Here is a 21,571-nt window from a genome sequence, read left to right as displayed (position 1 = left end):
TTTTGGCCTTCCCCTTCTCACAATTTTCAGACTGATATAACTTAGAGTAGAATCTCTGGAACGCCACATTAATCTTTTTAGAATCACATGTTAGGTTCCCAGACTCTTCCCTAATTTCTGTAATGGTTTGTGGGGTACTTCTCTTTCTGGCAAGGTATGCTAAGAATTTGCCTGACCTGTCACCATGCTCGTATAACCTTTGCTTTGCAAAAGACAGCTCCGTTTTTGCCGTCTGTGTGAGCACGGAATTTAGTGCAGACTGCAGTGCCAAAATCCTCTGTAGTTTGACCAACGAGGATCTGTCAAAATAGGCCTTCTCGGCTGCCTTCAATCGTGCTTCAAGGAGACATTGCTGCTCACCCTTCTGCTGCTTTCTACTGGTGGAATATGAAATAACTAACCTCCTGGCATAAGCTTTGGCAGTTTCCCAGAGAACAGATGAGCTATCAACTGAGCCTGTGTTGATGTCTAGGAATGCCCGAAATTCCCTAGAGAAATACTTCACAAACTTACTGTCCATGAGAATAAAGGGGTCCATTCACCAGTACCTTGAATCCACTGTAACATCCTTAATCTTAACCATGAGGTACACTGGATCATAGAACATAGAACATAGAAAAATACAGCGCAGTACAGGCCCTTTGGCCCTTGATGTTGCTCCAATCCAAGCCCACCTAACCTACGCTAGTCCACTATCCTCCATATGCCTATCCAATGCCCATTTAGTGTAGAGTCCACCACTGCTACTGGCAGGGCATTCCATGAACTCACGACTTGCTGAGTAAAGAATCTACCCCTAACATCTGTCCTATACCTACCTCCCCTTAATTTAAAGCTATGCCCCCTTGTAATAGCTGACTCCATACGTGGAAAAAGGTTCTCATTGTCAACCCTATCTAAACCCCTAATCATCTTGTACACCTCTATCAATTCACCCCAAACCTTCTTTTCTCCAATGAAAACAGCCCCAAGTGCATCAGCCTTTCCTCATACGATCCTCCTACATACCAGGCAACATCCTGGTAAACCTCCTCTGCACCCGTTCCAGTGCCTCCACATCCTTCCTATAGTATGGCGACCAAACTGCACACAATACTACAATGCGGCCGCACTAGAGTCTTATACAACTGCAACATGACCTCAGGACTCTGGAACTCAATTCCTCTACCAATGAAAGCCAGTACGCCATATGCTTTCTTCACAGCACTATTTACCTGGGTGGCAACTTTCAGAGATCTGTGTACATGGACACCAAGATCCCTCTGCTCATCCACACTACCAAGTATCCGACGATTAGCCCAGTACTCCATCTTTCTGTTACTCTTACCAAAGTGAATCACTTCACACTTACCTACATTGAACTCCATTTGCCACCTTTCTGCCCAGCTCTGCAACTTATCTATATCCCTCTGTAACTTGCCACATCCTTCCTCACTGTCAACAACTCCACTGACTTTCGTATCATCCGCAAACTTCCTCACCCAACCTTCTAGCCCCTCCTCCAGATCATTTATAAAAATGACAAACAGCAATGGTTCCAAAACAGATCCTTGAGGAACACCGCTAGTAACTGCACTCCAAGATGAACCTTTACCATCAACTACTACCCTCTGTCTTCTTCCAGCCAGCCAATTCCTAATCCAAACCTCTAACGCACCCTCAATGCCATACCTCCGTATTTTTTGCAGTAGCCTACCATGGGGAACCTTATCAAACGCTTTACTAAAATCCATATACACCACATCTACCGCTTTACCCTCGTCCACCTCCTTAGTCACCTTCTCAAAGAATTCAATAAGGTTTGTGAGGCACGACCTGCCCTTCACAAAACCATGCTGACTATCCTTGATCACATTATTCCTATCCAGATGTTCATAAATCCTATCCCTTACAATTCTCTCTAAGATTTTGCCCACAACAGAAGTGAGACTCACTGGGCTATAGTTACTAGGGTTATCCCTACTCCCCTTCTTGAGCAAGGGAACCACATTTGCTATCCTCCAGCCTTCTGGCACTATTCCTGGAGACGAGGACATAAAAATCAAGGCCAATGGCTCTGCAATCTCCTCCCTTGCTTCCCAGAGAATCCTAGGATAAATGCCATCAGGCCCAGAGGACTTATCTATTTTCACCCTTTCCAGAATTTCCAACACCTCTTCCCTACATACCTCAAAGCCATCCATTCTAATTAATTGTGACTCAATATTCACATCGGCATCAATGTCCTGATCCTGAGTGAATACTGACGTAAAGTATTTATTCAGTGTCTCCCCAATCTCTTCAGCCTCCATGCGCAACTTCCCACTGCTATCCTTGACTGGACCTATTCCTACCCTAGTCATTCTTTTATTCCTGACATACCTATAGAAAACCTTTGGGTTTTCCCTAATCCTACCAGCCAAGGACTTTTCATGTCCTTTCCTTGCTGCACTTAGCTCTCTCTTTAGATCCTTCCTGGCTACCTTATAACTCTCAATCGCCCCAATTGAACCTTCACGCCTCATCTTTACACAGGCCACCCTCTTCCCTTTAACAAGGGATTCCAATTCCTTATTAAACCCCGGCTCCCTCACACGACCCTTTCCTCCCTGCCTGACAGGTACATACTTATCAAGGACACTCAATAGTTACTCCTTGAACAAGCTCCACATATCGATTGCACCCTTCCCTTGAAGCCTACTTTTCCAAGCCACGCATCCTAAGTCATGCCTCACCGCATCAGAATTTCCCTGCCCCCAGCTATGACTCTTGCCCTGCAGTGCACACTTATCCCTCTCCATCACTAGAGTAAAAGTCACCGAATTGTGGTCACTGTCCCCAAAGTGCTCACCTACCTCCAATTCTAACACCTGGCCTGGTTCGTTACCCAGAACCAAATCCAGTATGGCCTCACCTCTTGTTGGCCTGTCTACATATTGTGTCAGGAAACCCTCCTGCACACATTGGACAAACACCGATCCACCTAACATACTCGAGCTATAGCTTTCCCAGTCAATATCTGGAAAGTTAAAGTCCCCCATAACAACCACCCTATTACTTTCACTCTTCTCCTGAATCATCCTCGCAATCCTTTCTTCTACATCTCTAGGACTATTAGGAGGCCTGTAGAAAACTTCTGACAGGGTGACCTCTCCTTTCCTATTTCTAACCTCAGCCCAAACTACCTCAGATGGCGAGTCTTCATCCATCGTCCTTTCCACCACTGTAATGCTCTCTTTGACAAGCAATGCCACACCTCCTCCTCTTTTACCCCCACCTCTGACCTTACTAAAGCATTTAAACCCTGGAACCTGCAACAGCCAATCCTGTCCCTGTTCTACCCATGTCTCTGTAGTAGCCACAACATCGAAATCCCAGGTACCTACCTACGCTGCAAGTTCACCTACCTTATTTCGTATATTTCTTGCATTGAAGTATACACAATTCAAGCCACCTTCCTGTTTACAGGCACCCTCCTTCGAGATTGATGCCATGTTTCTAACCTCCCTACACTCAAGGTCCTGCACCCTAAAGCTACAGTCCAGGTTCCCATGCCCCTGCAGAGTTAGTTTAAACCCTCCCAAAGAGCACTAGCAAACCTTACCCCAAGGATACTAGTGCCCCTCAGGTTCAGGTGTAGACCATCCTGTTTATAGAGGTCCCACCTTCCACAGAAAGAACCCCAGTTATCCAGATACCGGAATCCCTCCCTCCTGCACCATCCCTGTAGCCACGCATTTAACTGTTCTCTCTCCCTATTCCTCGACTCTCTATCACATGGCACGGGCAACAAACCAGAGACAACAACTCTGTTTGTTCTAACTCTGAGCTTCCAACCTAGCTCCCTGAGAGCCTGCCTAACATCCTCATCCCTCTTCCTACCTATGTCGTTGGTGCCAATGTAGACCATGACTTCGGGCTGCTCCCCCTCCCCCTTAAGGACCCGGAAAACACGATCAGAGACGTCACGTACCCTTGCACCTGGGAGGCAACATACCAATCGTGAGTCTCTCTCGCCCCCACAAAACCGCCTATCTGTGCCCCGAACTATCGAGTCCCCAATAACTATTGCTCTGCCCTTTTCCACCCTTCCCTTCTGAGCAACGGGGACAGGCTCCGTGCCAGAGGCCTGAACCCCATTGCTTACCCCTGGTAAGTCATCCCCCACAAGTATCCAAAACGGTATACTTGTTCTTGAGGGGAACGACCGCAAGGGGTCCCTGCACTGGCTGCTTCCTCCCAGTCCCCCTCACTGTCACCCATCTGTCTGCAATCTTTGGAGTTTCTACTTCCCTAAAGCTCTGATCTATGACCCCCCTCTGCCTCCCGAATGATCCTAAGTTCATCCAATTCCAGCTCCAGTTCCCTAACACGGTCTTGGAGGAGCTGGAGATGGGTGTAATCAGCAGGGACGACCATGGCATCCCTCACCTCAAATATATTGCAAGGGGAACATTGCACTGCCTTCACTGCCATCCCTCTAAAAGTAACCTTTAAAAAAAAACTACGTCTAAAGAATAGAACAAGCAAATGCAGCACTTACCTGCTTACCACAACGGGTCTTATTATTAGGTAAGAGGAGGAGGGCGGGTGGGAGGCACTACCCCTGTAGTGCCTTGGGTTCCTCTCCTGAGCGCCTTTATAGGAAAAAAATCCTACCCAGGTAAGCTTGCGCTACACCAGCTTCCGGGTCCGCTCCATGCTTTTTTTAAAAAAAAACTTTTAAATTTAAACAGTTAAACAAACATAACCGTGTCTACAAACAGACACTGCCAAACAGCCCTTACCTGCTCCGCCGAGAGAGTGAATGATCAGAGATGGCAATATTACCAATCATACAGGATGCCACCAAATCCAGGGTTATCGCAAGAGTCAGAAAAAAAATCAATTCTCGTGTGACATCTATGCGGATTGGAGAAAAATGTGAAATCCCTACCTGTAGGGTAGAGACACTTCCAGACGTCCACTGACCCTAATTCCCCACACAAACCCAATAACTGTTTAGTTTGTGCAGAGGTTATCGAGGGACCATTAGGCAACCTGTCTACTGTGGGGGTCCATGAGGCAGTTAAAATCTCCCCCTATAATGATGTGCTGAGACTTGAGACTTATCAGTTTAGAAAAAAAAATCTATCAAGAATTTAAGAGGATGAGCTGGGGGACAATAAACATTTAAAATGCCATATTCTTCCCCATTTATCAAGGCTTTAAGAATTACAAACCTCCTGTATGTGTCTTTAACACATTCCAACAATTTAAATGAGAGATTTTTCCTAACTAAATAGCCACTCCCCTACTTCTGGTATTAAATGATGAAAAATAAACTTGGCCAAAACCATTCTGCTGTAATTTCAGATGCTTCTTGTCATCCAAATGTGTCTCCTGTAACAAAGCAATATCCACCTTCTCCTTTCTAAGACTCAAGAGTACCTTCTTCCTCTTAATTGGTGAGTGACTTCCCTTGATATTCCAGGTACACCATTTAATCAAATCATTAGCCATAATCTTCTGCAATTACATTTAATTTCCAGAGAGGAGGAAGCTGAACCACAAATTGCTGAGCCTTAGTGTCGCATGGTCCACCAAATATAAAAACTACATAAACTAAAACCACTACATTTAACAAACATACAAAATTATTAAAAATAAAAAACAACAAAAAGCAGACAACAAACCAACATATAAAGTGCCAATAGCGCTGAGTAGGGGAACTCACCCCCTGCCCGGAGGGGGCAAATACCCATCCTGAACTGCCCATAAATAGGCATCTAACCATCTCAACCACCTTCACTTCTCCCAGCTAGAGCCGCATCGCAAGCACAAGCTAAAAAGAATAAACACCCCATAGAATATCAATATGAATTAAAAAAAACATTGTTTTGTTAAAAAAAGGGGAATAAGTACCACACCCATCCTTCGTTATGTCCTAACTTAGAAATTTAAAATGTACGTTTTAACCACCGCCAGACATAGTTTGAATTAAATTATTATCAATAGAGGAAGAAAAAGAGGAAAAACAAAGCTCCAACCGGATTTCCTCCATTTCTTTTACAGAATGATAAACGCAGACCCAAGCAACAATATTTATACATACTACAATTGTTTAAATTAGGTTAGTTTGTCCACAAAGTCTCTTGCCTTCTCTGATGTGTCAAAGTGATGCATGGATCCATCTAAGGTGATCCGAAGCACTGCCGGATATCTTAGGGAGTACTGAATCCCAAGCTCCTTCAGTATTCTCTTGACACCATCATTCGATTTTCGTTTCTGGATCACCGCCGCTGAAAAGTCCTGAAAAAACATGATCTTAGGCCTCTTGTAAATTAGGGCCTTTGGATACTTGCCCTGGAGTCTGGAAGCCTCCATGACTCTCTCCTTATCCCAGTAGTGATGGAACCGCACCAGGAAAGGCCAAGGGCGTTGACCCAGACCCGACCTCCGTGCTGCGGCCCGATGAGCCTTCTCTATCTTCAATCCTCTCATGCCAGTCTCCAAGTCAAGGAATTTCGGAAACCAATCTTCAACAAATTCCGCAGGCCGCTCACCTTCCTTACCTTCAGGCAGACCGATGATCCGAATGTTTTTCTCCTGCCCCTGTTTTCAAGATCATCCACTTGGTCACGCAAATTACGAACCTGCGTCTTCAGGGCTTAGATCTCTTCCTTGAATGAACTGGCATCAGCTTCCACCACTGTGACCCTGTGCTCCACATCATCCGTCCTCTTCTCCAGGTCTCCCAGCTGCTGCTCATGCTTCTGCAGCATGAGAGAGACTGGAACCAGCTTCTCTTCAATCTGTTTCCCCAACATCTCGCAAGATTTCAAGAGCTTGTTCACCAGGTCCTGGAGAGTAATCGGCTCCGAGGCTGATCAGGCTGAGCTGCACGCCTGGCCTCAGATGCTCCTCCTCTCTTTTTAGGCATTTCTGGACAGCTGAAAATACAGGTAAGTCAAATTTTAAATGTTTCTTGAGGCTCCACAATCTTTCCAATGCCCCAAGAAATCCTGGTGACCTGTGTTGGCCAGGTTAAAGGACCGTCCTGCTCCTGCTGCAATGCGAAGCTCTGCAGTGATCTTCTCAGATCGCCGCCATCTTAGATCCCCACCTTGTCTGCCATTTTAATTAGGACATTTGTTTAGCCATGATTAGGTTTAGTGGACCTTGTGCCCTCGGAGGAAGAATTCTGAATAAATATGGGTGTGATAACTAATGCTTCTGAAGGTTGGGAGCTTTGGTGTGGTTCCACTGAGTGGTATTATTTATTTATTTATAGGTTTGTAGTGAGTGTAGTTTTGATTTGTTTTGCAGAGTAGGGTAGTAGTTTGTTCATTGTAATTGTTGTTACAATTTTAAATTGTTATATTTTTGTAATTTTATAACTTTGTGAAGAAAAAATAAAAATATTTTAAAGAACACACCTAACGGTCATTTTGATTGGATAGTTAAGTACGCAGGAGTATGAACAATTGCCAATGTCTCTTATCCCTTATAACAGAAAAGTAAGGTATCCTTGACTCTTTGGAATTCAAAATAAAACGAATAATGACTTTCTCTCAACTCTGTCACTACCAAATACTCTTGGGGAAGGGGCAAGAAAGGGTCAAAATACGGAGTTAACTTTCCTCTACTCATTTGAATTGAAAGTAGACTAAAAATCAAATCCCCTCGGCTCCGTTCCCATTGATCACTCCCAGGACAGGGATGATAAGGATTTAAAATTCAGAGGAAAATTTCTTCTACTCATTGGAACCGAAAATAAATAAAGTTCTCCTCACACCGACCCCATCGAACACTTCTGGGCCAGGGACAACAGGGGTTAAAATAAAAGCTTCCTTGGTTCTTTCAAAGAGTCCAAAAGGTCTCTAGTGTTTCTACACAAGAAGCAGATGCCTGTCCCCCTTCCTCAGAGTCTCTCTATGCCCTGCTACCCTTTTCTAGCTTATAATTTGCGTGCTGTGTCTGTAGAACACCTGGTTGATGGGCCAATATCTGGTCAACTGCCTGTCTCCTCATGTTGCTCACTTGAATTCTGGCTTTCATGTGGGGTATTTATTCTCCTTAATTTCAGCTCAGGCTGAATTCTGAGGATATCAGGCTGGTGGGTTCAACTTTGGAGGATCTGATGGTCATTTCTTACTGAAACACCTTAACAGGAGGGTCAAAATGTTGTCTAGTTTCTCCTTAAAACAAGTTAGACAACTCCAACCAGAATGTTAGAATGAATTTGGCCAGGTATCCCACAATACCAACAGTCAAATCACTAGGAACACACGCCAGTACCAATGCCAAACAACTTTATCAGGAAACAAGTTACAATACCTTTAATATTAAACATACCATCTCCAATCCTACTTGGTCCTTAAGCCTACAATACTCCCTGAGTGTCTTGTGGATTTCCAGTCACTATCTCCCTGGCTCTGTCTCTGGGCCTGCAAAGCTGTTCTCTCTCTTCCTCTCTATCTCTGGATGGTCAGCTGATCGCTGCCTCTTGACATGCTGGTTTCCTCAGAAGGCCTCCAGAAGATTCAAGAGAGATTGGTCTGCAAGTGAACTCTGTTTTTATGCCTTTTTGGATAGTTTTTTTATAACTTTCTACAGTGAGACACACTTGACAGTTTGAAACATTGTAAATCACTTGGATAGCTTGCTGCTGTTTGTTTCTTTGTGTAGCAGGACCCAGTACCCTTCTGCCTGGGCCCTCCTCGTTTCGTGGATAAGTTGTTGGGGCTATGTCTGTCCGGGATAACTGTTGCCTTTTGCATCATGCTAATGTTATTAGCACCGGGCTGCAGGTTTTGCGCTGCATCTGGTGTGTGCGTTTAGTAACTTCAGAGTTTTACTTGGCCAATGTACCCAGCATCCCTTATTGTTTGACCAAGTTGGCAATCTAGCTGTGTTTTAGCACCAGCAGGCTGCTACATCAGTGTAGGGCAAAAATGCGAAGCAAACTAAGAAGAAAGTGGAAAGCATGCTAACTGCTTTACCCAATAATACATGCATCACAATTACCTGTTGGATGAGCATAAAAGAAATCACAAACTATTTATAAAGAACACAAATTCCCAATATAGAGGAAATCTGTACAAATAATTTGCTTATACTTATTTCTTTACTGACTCAAAAAAAAATTACAGCTGAGGAAGGTTGCTAGAATTGTATTCAACAACAATTATTTATATTTATTTAGCCCTGTAGATATAATAAAACATCCCAAACCTCGTTAGAACAATATAAAACAAAATATAAAGCAAGCCATTTAAGAAGACACTCAGACAGATGACCAAAAGCTTGGGCAAAGATCTAAGTCTTAAGAGGGGGAAAGTTCATAAGTTCATAAGCTCATTAGATATAGGAGCAAAAGTAGGCCATTTGGTCCATCGAGTCTGCTCCGCCCATCGATGCTGGCCGATATGCTCCCCATCCCCATTTCCCTGCACTCTTTCTATATCCCTTCAACCCATTACTAATTAAAAATCTGTCTAACTCCACCTTTATTTTACTCACTGTCCCAGATTCCACAGATTCACAACCTTTCGGAAAAGTAGTTTCTCCTCAACACTGTTTTAAATTTGCTACCCCTTATCCTTTCATCCTAGAATGCCCCACAAGAGGAAGCATCCACTCCACGACTATTTTATCCATACCTTTTATCATCCTGAATACCTCAATTTGATTTCCCCATTTTCTCCCCAAGTGAGATAGGGAGGTGCGAGAAGGAATTCTAGAGCTGAAGGCACAGGCACAATGGTGAAGTGATTAAAATCAGGGATGAATTAGATGAATCAAGGGGGTAGGTTGGAGGATTGTGATGCTGACGGAAATTACAATAATAGGAAAAGGCAAAGCCAAAAAGGGATTTGGAAACAAAGGTGAGTAATTTAAAATTTAAAAATCAGGACATTTGAATTTTAGCAATGCTCTATGCCTTCTTATTACTTTATTTCAGCCATGAGACTTTGGATTTATTACCAACCACTTTCAATCTTTATTCACCTTTCATAAACTGCATTGCCACCTTAATATACTGTGCATAATTTCTTAGAACTTTACAAGTAGCTCATAGGAAACAGTTAATTTTCATACAGGATTGGTATTTAAAGTTAATTCTTCCAACTGTTCTATTACCTCATATGGCATCCTTGTGAAATTCCTACTAAGTTTATATTTGTTTAGCTCAATAACTCCAAACACAGAACTTTCATTAGCAGACTGTGAAGTATTAGCTTTATACCACAGAAATTAGACTCAGTTACTTGTAACGGTTGCTCACAACAAATTGTAATTTGTGAGCCATAATTAAGTATGCTGCTTAAACTACAAGTCATATTTGCAATAACTCCACAGACACTGATATCCTGTGACAATGTTACCCTTTATTTACACATGCATAGAACTTGACACTGATCCAGTTCCCTCAGAGCCAGCTGTGAGAATGAACAGAACCTGTTGATATGGTCAGCCAGGGCTCCCTGATTAAACCAAGCTAACAGCCCCAGTCAGGGAACTCATATTCTATGAGGTCCACCTGGCGGACCTCATTATATCACTACATCCATCCCCCTTTAAGTTCAGAGACGTAGGCCAGAAGGCTTTTCCTGGGCGTTCTCACAATGGGTCCGTTTCCTTCCACTCAGCCTCAGATACAGGTGGCATGTACCAAATTATAGCCTGCCTCTTGTGCCGGAGCATCTCAGAAGAAATTCGTCCTCTCTGTCAAGGCTGTGACATCCACCATGTCTATCTCAGACTCTGACGTTTCTTTGATGCTAGGTGGAAGGGGAGAACTCTGGGTTCCTACAACCTTTCCGGCTGTTCCTAGGGGCCGCATATGTTTTGCTTCTATCCCATTTGCGAATTTGCCACTTTCATGTAGTCCACTGTCTTGTTCAAGACCACCTCCCCTCTCCGAAATGTTTACATCATAAAACCTGGCCTTGCATCGGCCATGCCTCTTACCCATGCTGGGCCCTATCTGTGGTTTTGGCATGAAAACTTGTCCCCTGAAATAAACTGTCTCTCTCACATAGAGGAGGAATGTGGTCGGCATTGGCGTTCGTGATGCAATTTCACTCTCCTCCCAGGTCCTATAACTAAATAGGAATCGGGATAGTTAGGTATTGAGTGAAGCATTAGCCTGTTTCTTTAAGCCTGCCTTCAAAGTTTGGACTGCTCTTCCCGCCAGATCCACTGGATGATGGATGGTTTGGAGCTGTTCTTATATGCTGAATGCCATTCGACTTTAGGAAATACTTGAATCCTCTGATGGTAAGTGATGGCCCATTGTCCGTGACCAACATTTCTGGGAGCCCATGCATTGCAAAAAATATTCCTATATTTTTTATCATCGCCATGTTCAACACTATGCATGCCCAATCACTTTGAGTGGGCATCAGGGTTTACCCAGTCATTCCCACAAATGTGGGGGAGCTGCTGCTGGTAGCTTTTGTTCTTGTTGGCATTCTGGGTACTGCCCCATCAATGTGACAATGTTGAGTCCAGAAAGGTTTCAGTTCTGGTTGTGATGCCCTTTTTGCATCCCACATCACCACCAGCTGTTTTAGTTTAGTCAGGACTGGATCTTTATGCATCCACAGCAGTGACCAAAAGGGTATCAGTTCTAATGACATTTGATTTTATGGTAATTTGGACAGTATTGCTTTATTTTTAACATGATTTAAGATAAAATAATGTTGCATGGGAATGCTAAGTAAGACATCAGCATGACCTACACCAACTGATCTGCAAAAGGATGAAAACATATTGAGATTTTGGAGAAAATTTGAAAAACAGATAGTGCTCAAAATGACAATGACATTCTAATCACTAATATCTTATGCTACTAACTTAGTTGCAGTTTTATGATCTGCCAGAGGAGGGAGTCATACTGCACACAAGGCAGGAAAGTTTACTGCATTCTTGACTCCCTTTGCCTGGATGGTCATTTTTACCCATGTTTTCATCCTCTGCATCCTTTGTTCTACTGCACTGTTCATTTGCACTAAGTAAATTGCATTATAATTTGCTAGCTCAAGATGTATTTTATGATGTTTGCACACTAAAATACAGCATATTGATGTTATCAAACATTGCTTTTAAATTTTTATAATTCCGAAATGATTTGTCCTGCAACATTAAATCACAAATAATCTTGTTGGCATAACTATGGTATTTACATATTTGAGCTGTAACAATGGCAAGACACAAAGGTTGGCAAGGTCTTCTTTAATACTGTTGTTCAGTTAATTTGCATGGAGTTAGGATCAGCTGCATTCAGCATTCTTTCAACAATTAATTATTTGAATTAGGAAATATTACATTCTCATGACAATGGGCCATCACTTACCATCAGAGAATTCAAGTATTTCCTAAAGTCGAATGGCATTCAGCATATAAGAACAGCTCCAAACCATCCATCACCTAGTGGATCTGGTGGAAAGAGCAGTCCAAACTTTGAAGGCAGGCTTAAAATTAAAAAGACTGCCTAATGTTAATGTATCTATAAAGTATTTTTCATTTTAGAACTCCAACAATAACAATTTATATTTAGTTTTTCAGTTTTGAATGCCTGGATTTTCCATGGGATAAGAGTTTGTTGATGACAAATTGTAATATTTGCAGTTATTACCCCTCATGGGCGGCACGGTGGCACAGTGGTTAGCACTGCTGCCTCACAGCGCCTGTAGACCCGGGTTCAATTCCCGACTCAGGCGACTGACTGTGTGGAGTTTGCACGTTCTCCCTGTGTCTGCGTGGGTTTCCTCCGGGTGCTCCGGTTTCCTCCCACAGTCCAAAGATGTGCGGGTCAGGTGAATTGGCCAAGCTAAATTGCCCGTAGTGTTAGGTTAGGGGTATGGGTGGGTTGCGCTTCGGCGGGTCGGTGTGGACTTGTTGGGCCGAAGGGCCTGTTTCCACACTGTAAGTCTAATCTAAAAAAAATTAGAAATCTGGAGAAGCTCAATTAAGCATGGAAATCCTGAAGTTTAATTATATCACTAAGGACTTGGACTCAAATTGCCCTGTGACCTCACCCCAATCCCTCCAATCTTCCATGCCCTCTTCCCCTCCTCACTCTAATACCTGCAGATTCGAAATTATTGAATTTGGCATTAATTTAATCTGGCCTGCTCTATCATGGCCCTTAAAATACCCATAAATAGCTGCATTTGTTCAAGGTCCTGGCAAGACAGAACACTGAATATGAAAGTACATCCATAATCTGTACTCTTGTCTTGCCAGGTGATGTGTAATAATTGCTGGAGACACTTGGAGTTGGAAGGTGTATCTCATGACTATTTAACAATCCAGTACATCTGATGTCTTGTTACTGTGATAGTACTTATTATGACTGATACCTTCACTGAGGACAACTTCTGATTACCTGTGTCTGGCAACACACAGCTTAAGCTATTGTCAGTTTGGTCCAGTCACTTCCATAACAGTATAACCAGCCCTCAAAAAAGCAATCTTGTACTATTCATTTTTATTTGGCAGTTTGTTATCAGAATCACAATATTGCCAACTAATTTTGCCATATTCAATGGAAATTACTAAATTCAGTTGTTTCGGTAGCTTTAAAGGCTCAAGGTCCAGGGCTGTGTCCTTGCAGAAAATTATGATGAGATCATTACTGGAAACCTTCCTATCACTACAATGCAGTATGTGTATTGGCAATGAGCCTTCATTGTAATTGAGTGTTTAATCAGCAGAATAGTTCAGCTGGCTGGCAAATGTATCCACCATTATTTTTCCAACTAAGCAATCAAGGCAAACAGCTTCAAATTGCAAACTTAGATCCTTGCTTCTAGTTTACACATCTTCAGCAGAGCGTTTACTAAGGTCTAGCTTAACATGCTATTTTTCTGCATCAATAGAAATATAATGAACATTGCTGAATGAATTACTTTAATGGAATGAATGTAAAAACACAAAAAAACTAATAGAAATTTGTTGAGCTGTTCTAAGAATTCTTGCAGAACATATCTTATTCTACATATATTCTCTCAAGAGGCTACTCATCTTTTATGAATTCTCAGTTCAAATATTTATCACTCCACACTTGCAAATTATGTATGTCTCTGGATGCAAATCAGTTGATAGCCCATCGTAAAACAAGCGCTTTCGAGAGAGGCATATCTTAAAGCCAAGACTTGCATTAATGTAATGGCTTTCACTACCACACGACATCCCAGTACACAACCAATCAAGTGTTTTGTCAGGTATAGCCACTGTCGTAATTAGGAAACAGCAGCTAATTGGGGTCATAGCTTCTGACTGTCTGTCCCTCTTCCACTGTTACGTTTGTGCCTGGGTGTCGTTGGAGAAGGAGCGCACAGTATCCACCAACATCCTCGATGTGTTTAGAGAGAGGTGGCCGCCGCAGCAGGTAGAGTCCTCTTACTTCTCTTTATCTCCTTTTCTAACTCCATTTTCCTTTAACCCCCTCACCTTTAGTGTAAGTGCATTTCCCTAACAGGCTCTGCGACAATTTTCCAATCAATTGAAAAACGCGTTTGGTGGCTAATAGGTGAGAAAAAATACTGCGGGTAATTTGGTCATGGAAAAAAAACCATTCAGTTGTGTATTAAGAGCACTTACAGATATGAAAAAAAAGCAACCAAATCTGCACCAGGAGGCCTGGGTTCAAGTCCCATCTGTTCCGGAGGTGTGTGGTGGCATTTTTGAACAGGTTTGTTTAAAAAAAAGACAGCTAATTTGTGCACAGCAAGATCTTGTGGAAGTGATCAGATAATCTATTGTTTTAGTGTTTGTCATAGAGTTACACAGCATGGAAACAGACCATTCAGTCCAACACGTCCATGCTCCAAGCTTACCAAACTAAACTAGTCCCACTTGCCTGTGTTTCGCCCATATCTCTCTACACCTTTCCTATTCATTTACCTATCCAAAGTCTTTTAAATGTTGTAACTGTACCTGCATCTACCGCATCCTCCAACAGTTCATCCCATAAATGGACTGTGAGATAGTTTATTCTGAGACTAGAATCCTGAATCTTAATAAGGGAAGCTATGATGGTATAAGGTGTGAGTTGGCTGTGATGGATTGGGAAATGTTACTGAAGGGAATGACACTGAAAAGGCAACGGCAAACATTCAAACAGTGATTGGGTGAACTGCAAAAATGTTGTACTCCTGTCCGGAGCAAGAGTGCGAAGAGAACAGTGGTCAAACCATGGGTTATAAGGGAAGTTAGAGATAATTTTAGATATAAAAGGGAGACATGCAAATTGGCAAGAGAAAATAATAGAGCTGAGGATTGGGAACAGTTTAGAAGTTAGCAAAGGAGGACTAAAAGAATGATTAAGAAGGGGAAAATAGAGTATGAGAGTAAACTTGTGAGGAACATAAGAACTGACTGTGGAAGTTTCCAAACGTAAAGACAAAAAAATTGGTGAAAAATAATGTAGGTCCCATAAAGTCAGAAATGGGGGAAATTATAATGGGGAAATAAAGAAATGGTTGACAAACTGAATTCATAGGAGAAGGGCTTATGCCCGAAACGTCGAATCTCCTGTTCCTTGGATGCTGCCTGACCTGCTGAGCTTTTCCAGCAACACATTTTCAGCTCCAAACTAAATTCATACTTTGCTTCTATCATCACATAGGAGGACATGAATAACATACCAGAAATGATTGACACAGGATTCTTCAAGAAAGAGGAACTGAAGCAACTCAGCATTAGTAGAGAATAAGTGTTGGAATAATTGATGGAATTGAAAGCTGATAAATCTCCAGGGCCTGAAAATCCACATCGCAGAGTATTTAAGGAAATGGCCCTAGAAATGCTGGATGCATTGATGATTATCTTCCAAGATATCAAGATTCATGGCTAAACTGCTCCATCTCCTGTGCACCCCCTCCAATGAAATCATACAAATCCTATAATGCTGTGACTAGAACTGCACGCAGCACTCCAGCTGTGGCTTAACCAACATAGCTTCCCTGCTCTTATAATCTGTGCCACGATTTAAAGGCAGGTGTCGTGTATGCCTTCTTAACTACTCCATTAATCTATCTACCCACCTTCAGGGACCTGCATATAAGCACCCCAAGATTCCTCTCTTCCTCTGAACTTCCTACTGTCCTGCCATTCATTGATAACTCCTTTGTCTTGTTACTTCTTCCAAAGTGCATCACCTCATAGTTGTCAGTGTTAAATGCCACCTGCCGTCAATCAGCCTATCTGACCAATTTTTCTGTATTCTTCTGTAACTGAAGACCTTCTTCCTCACTGTCAACTACTTGGCCAAACTTCATGTCACCTGCAAATTCACTTATAATTCCCCCTTCCAACCACAATTTCTTCTATATTGTTTATATATACATATAATAAAGAACAATAAAGAGCCTGCCTCAGTCCACACAAACAGCTGTCTTCTACCACTCAGCCAATTTTGGATCCAACAATTTTAGCCAAGTAATGCCGGATTTCATGAGTTTTACCTTCTTACCAATCTCCCGTGTAGGACCTTGTCTAAATCTTTGCTGAATTCCTTATGAATTATATCAACTTCACTACCCTCATATACAGGGCTGGTTACCTCCTTGAAAAATTCAATCAATTTTGATAAAGAATCATAGAATCTCTATAGTGTGGAAGCAGGCCATTTGGCCTATCAATCCATACCAACCCTCCAAAGAACAGCCCACCCAGACCCACCCCATCACTGTAACCCTTGGTACATTTCCCATGGCTAATCCACCTAACCTGCACATCTTTGGACTGTGGGAGGAAGCTGGAGCACCCAATGGAAACCCATGCATACATGGGGAGAATGTGCTAAGAGAGAAGTGGTATTTGTGAGTTGATTAGCTGAGTAGCATGAGCCACCAAAGAAGTAGGCTATTGGAGACTTTGGTCTGGATGATCAAACATAGTTGAAGTGTGCAGTTAGCACACTGCCAACCTCCTTATGTGAGGAAAGGTGTCCTTGCTATACAGAAAATGCAACAAAAGCTTACCAAACTGATGTCTCAGATGTCAGGGTTGACATATGAGAAGATATTGAGTTGGTTAGGATTGTATTCACTGGAGTTTAGAAAAATGAGAGAGGATTGAATAAAACATATAAAATCCTAACAGGATTACACAGGTTAAATGCAGGAAGAATGCTTCTGATGAGTCCAGAATCAGGAGTCATACTTTAAGAATAAGAGGTAAATCTTTTGTGAGATGAGAAATTTCTTCATCCAGAGAGAGATGAGAATTCACTATGACAGAATGTGGTTGAAGCCAAAATATTCAGAGTTTTCAAGAAGGATGTTGATATAACTCTTGGAGTTAAAAGGATCAAGTGATATGAGGGAATGGTAGGATTAGGGTCTCAAACTTGATGGTCAGCCACAATAACATTGAATTGTTGAGAAAGTTCAAAGCATCGAATGGTCTACTCTTGCTCCTTACTTTTATGTTTCTATATTAGTTATAATCAAATAACTTGTGCTGAAAAGTATCCAATTGTGTGTACAAAGAAGTCAAAAGAGAACAGAAATAGACTCAACTTAATCAACTTGTCTGCCAATTCTCAACATCCAGGCTTGAGCACAAAGGGTGGATAGGCTAAATGACAACTGTAGATTTTTAAACTATAACGGCCATAATTTTGAAATCATACTTCAGCAATAGTTAATATGTTAGAAATTATGATGTAAAAACCTTACAAAAATTGATTGAGGGATAAACATAGCTCTTTTGCAACCATGCCAGGGAACCTTTTATAGATGGGGGCATATATTTAACATCAGATAGCAACTCCAACAGTTTTCCCTCAGTTCTGTATGAGTGATTATTTTTATGCTCAGATCCTGGAGTTCCTGTTTCAGAGGAGGATTCTACCGAGTAATGGCTGTCAGAAATATTTTGATATGTGGTGCCTGGGATTTTGGCTATTATAATGCAAAATGAATGACATATATCTTTTTAATATAATTTCTTTCATATTTTTGATTTAAAGCTTGTGGCATGTGGGTTTGAATTTATGTCTAGGAGGGAGGTTTAATGATTAACTTCTGTAGTCATGATTTTTTTAAAACAAGAAATAGTTCTTGGAGACTACTCAGAATTTATTTAGATTGGAGAGCTACTATGAGTGAACAATGTAAAGAGTATAGTGCATTAGGCTTCAGTTAGGAAGGTCTGGATTTTTTTTTATTTGGAGGAAATACTTTTCACTTAAGTTTCCAGGAGTCATGGTGGAAGCTAGATGCAAAAAAAAGGTTTCCTTGAAGAAGTTTTGAGCTGTTAAGAAATAGGTTACCTCAGAGTAAGGTATTTAGTTTTAAAGTTCCAGACCAGAAATGTGTAGTTAAAACCCTGAAGGGATATTTTGAAACTTAGAAAGTTTAGGTTGTATAGGAAGATTCAAGAAAGGGGCTACTAGAGCTCAGGCCAGATTTCAGTCTGGGATTTGACATGTTCAGTTACTCAGATAGAATCATAATACTGTCTGTATACCACTAGCTAACAGACAGAGAAAACTGTAATTCCAAACTGGCTGGGGTGATTTAAAAATTTAGACATGAAAAATGAACCAACACTTCTTTCAAAATAGAAAAGATGCGGTATCAACAATCATTAATTTTCTCACAGCATATCATCATAGAGTCATACAACACAGAAACAGACATCTCAATCTGACCTCATCCCATTTGCTAGCATTTGGCCCATATCCCTCTAAAATCTTTCTATTCAACCAGATGCAAGTGTACCTATCTCCACCACTTCCACTGGCAGTTCATTCCATACACGCTCCACCCTTTATGTGAAAAAATTACCCCTCAGGTCTTTTTAAAATCTTTTTCCTCTCATCTTAAACCTATGTCTCTACACACTATTCACGCACTTCACCATTTTAGAAACCTCTATAAGGTCACCCCTCAGTCTCCAATGCTCCAGAGAAAATAGTCCCAACCGATTCAGCCTTTCCCTCTAGCTCAAATACTTCGGTCCTGGCAACATCCTTGTAAATCTTTTCTGCACCCCCTCGAGTTTAATAACAACTTTCCTGTGGAAGAGTGACCCAGAATTATATGCACTGTTGCAAAAGTGGCCTCACCAATGTCCTGTACAGCTGCAACATGACATCCCAACTTGTACACTCAATGTTATAACCAAGCACTGGAAGGTGATTTTTGACTGCAGTGCAAATGTTACCAAAATTCTAACAAAACCACTTTGTAGTGGCTCATAGCAATTACACAACAGAAATTGGACAATAATTGCACATATTGCCAAAAGAATGCAGTCTCCTTTCTCAATATCATAGTTGTCAGATATTCTTTTTCCTGCTCTGAGAGCAGCAGTATGAAAGACAACATGCTGTAATAGTTGAACATTTTTACTAAAACATGCAGAATTCTGTTACAATACTTTATATGTTTTCTGCTGTTACAGCATTTGTTGAGGTTCAGAGAATTGAAACAATTTGTTCAACATCTGCTAGAATCTATTAGCATATATGGCCCTAGACTAAATCAGATAATCTAATGGCTTTAGTAACTGAATTTGTAGCTATATGTAAGTATGGAGTTTTGAGAATTTAACATATAAAAGTTATATGTGCTGGCTAAGACAAAGAACTGCAGATGCTGGAGATCTGAAATAAAAACAAATTGCTGGTGAAACTCAGCAGGTCTAGAAGCATCTGTGGAGTGAAAGCAGAGTTAACATTTTGAGTTCTATGACTCTTCATCAGAACTGCAGTTCATGTGATGAACTTCACCAGACTTAAAACATCAATTCTGCTTCCTCTTCAAAAATGCTGCCAGTCCAGCCGAGTTCCACAGCAATTTCTGTTTTTGTTGTGTGTGCTGGTCATTTTTCAATTGCACTACTCATGGATGTGTATCCTGGAACATCCAGTATGGTGTTCAATGTAAAGAAATAGACATATATTGATATAGTGCCTTTCATAACACTGGATTCAAGTCAGTGAACTCCTCATTGCTGCTCGAGTTTGCATGGTGTACAATTACCCAACTTAGATCCTGCATTAGCCTGCAAACATTTGTGAATGAAGGCAATGTGAGGTGAGATATGGGGTATGGGAACATGGCATGCGGTACAGGCAAGTTTGAGCCACCAGAATTCTTAAATTGAATATAAATCACTGCTTGTTTAAAGTTCAATTCTGATATCTGGGCAATACTGGCAAAAACCACACAAATTGCCAATCTTTAGTTACCCTTAAGATCCTCCTTATCAAACAATTGCAATGTATGTGACGAAGGTACTCCCTCAGTGCTGTTAGGTATGGAATTTTAGGATTTTAATCCAGCAATGGTAAAGAGAGATACATTAACTGCAAGTATCTTCTCTTGTACTAGTTAGGAGTCCAGCCAATAGTGTTTAATTGTTGGTCCCCAGAGATTTGATTTTACAAGGGTTCATTGGTATCACACTCAGACAAATGCTGCCTTAACCTCAAGGACAGTCACTCATTCCCTTACTTGGACCCTGGGTTATAATGAGTTCTAGATTCATGTAATCCTGGCAGAACTCAAATTAATTTGGTTCTTCAAGGTAACTTCACCATTTGAACCTCGCTGACTGAGAACATGTTTATGAACAGTGCGGTTTTATGCATAAACGTTTTAGAATAATGAATTACTAGTCGTACTGGATCTCATATATGATGTTCTGATGGGCATGTAGGTTCAGCTGGAAAATGCACTTTTGGCATTCATTTCAAAAGGACTAGAAAACAAAAGCATAGGATGTGTAAGGCTCTGGTCAGACTGCATTTGGAGTATTGGGAGCGGATTTAGGCCCAATATTTAAAGGAGGATCTGCCGGCTTGGGAGGGAGTCCAAAGGAGTCTCACAAGAATGATCCCAGGGATGAAGACTAACATTTGTGATGGAGTAGAGTATGGCAAATTACATTATACCAGCCCTTCAATTTCATACTTGCAAAAGCTGTCAGAGAATTCATCCTAATATCTTCAGCAATTTGAACCAATGTTTTGCAAATTTATTTTATTCTGATAAATGTAAGAAATGTAAGAAAGAGGCTATAAAATAAGATGTGTAGCAATCTAAGGCATGAAATTATTTAGAAGGAATTTATTTAAAATAATTTAATGTACACTAATGTACAATGTAAGAAATATTCAATGTACAATTTACTAGTGTACAGTTATTTTGTTCACTAGATCTTCATTTGCACAGTGCACAAAACATCATTCAGAAATTCAAGTTTGAAAATATAGTTTGTTCAAGTCTGAAGAATAACTGAATCCTGAAGAATGAAAATACTCAGTGCCATCTGACATTAATCCCTAATCTGATCACAAGAAGAAATTTAAATATAACTGAATTTACTTAATTTTAGACTTACTGCTGTTAACGATATGAAAATATGCGTGCTTCATTTTAGGTTTATGTAAAGAATACATCTGATCATTTGATTTTGGAACAAAATATAAAAGGAATTTATTTGCTTTAGCTCAGTCAAAAGTTGTCTGTCATTAGCTCAATCAAAAAATATATACAAGGCTGCTATTATAGAATACATATTTAGTGTCTTTTAGGATACAAAAAATGTGACTTAAAAATATCAATTCAGTATTTCATTA

Source organism: Hemiscyllium ocellatum, chromosome 24 (genome assembly GCF_020745735.1).
Source record: "Hemiscyllium ocellatum isolate sHemOce1 chromosome 24, sHemOce1.pat.X.cur, whole genome shotgun sequence".
NCBI lineage: Eukaryota > Metazoa > Chordata > Chondrichthyes > Orectolobiformes > Hemiscylliidae > Hemiscyllium > Hemiscyllium ocellatum.
Note: the sequence above shows the minus strand (reverse complement) of the source record.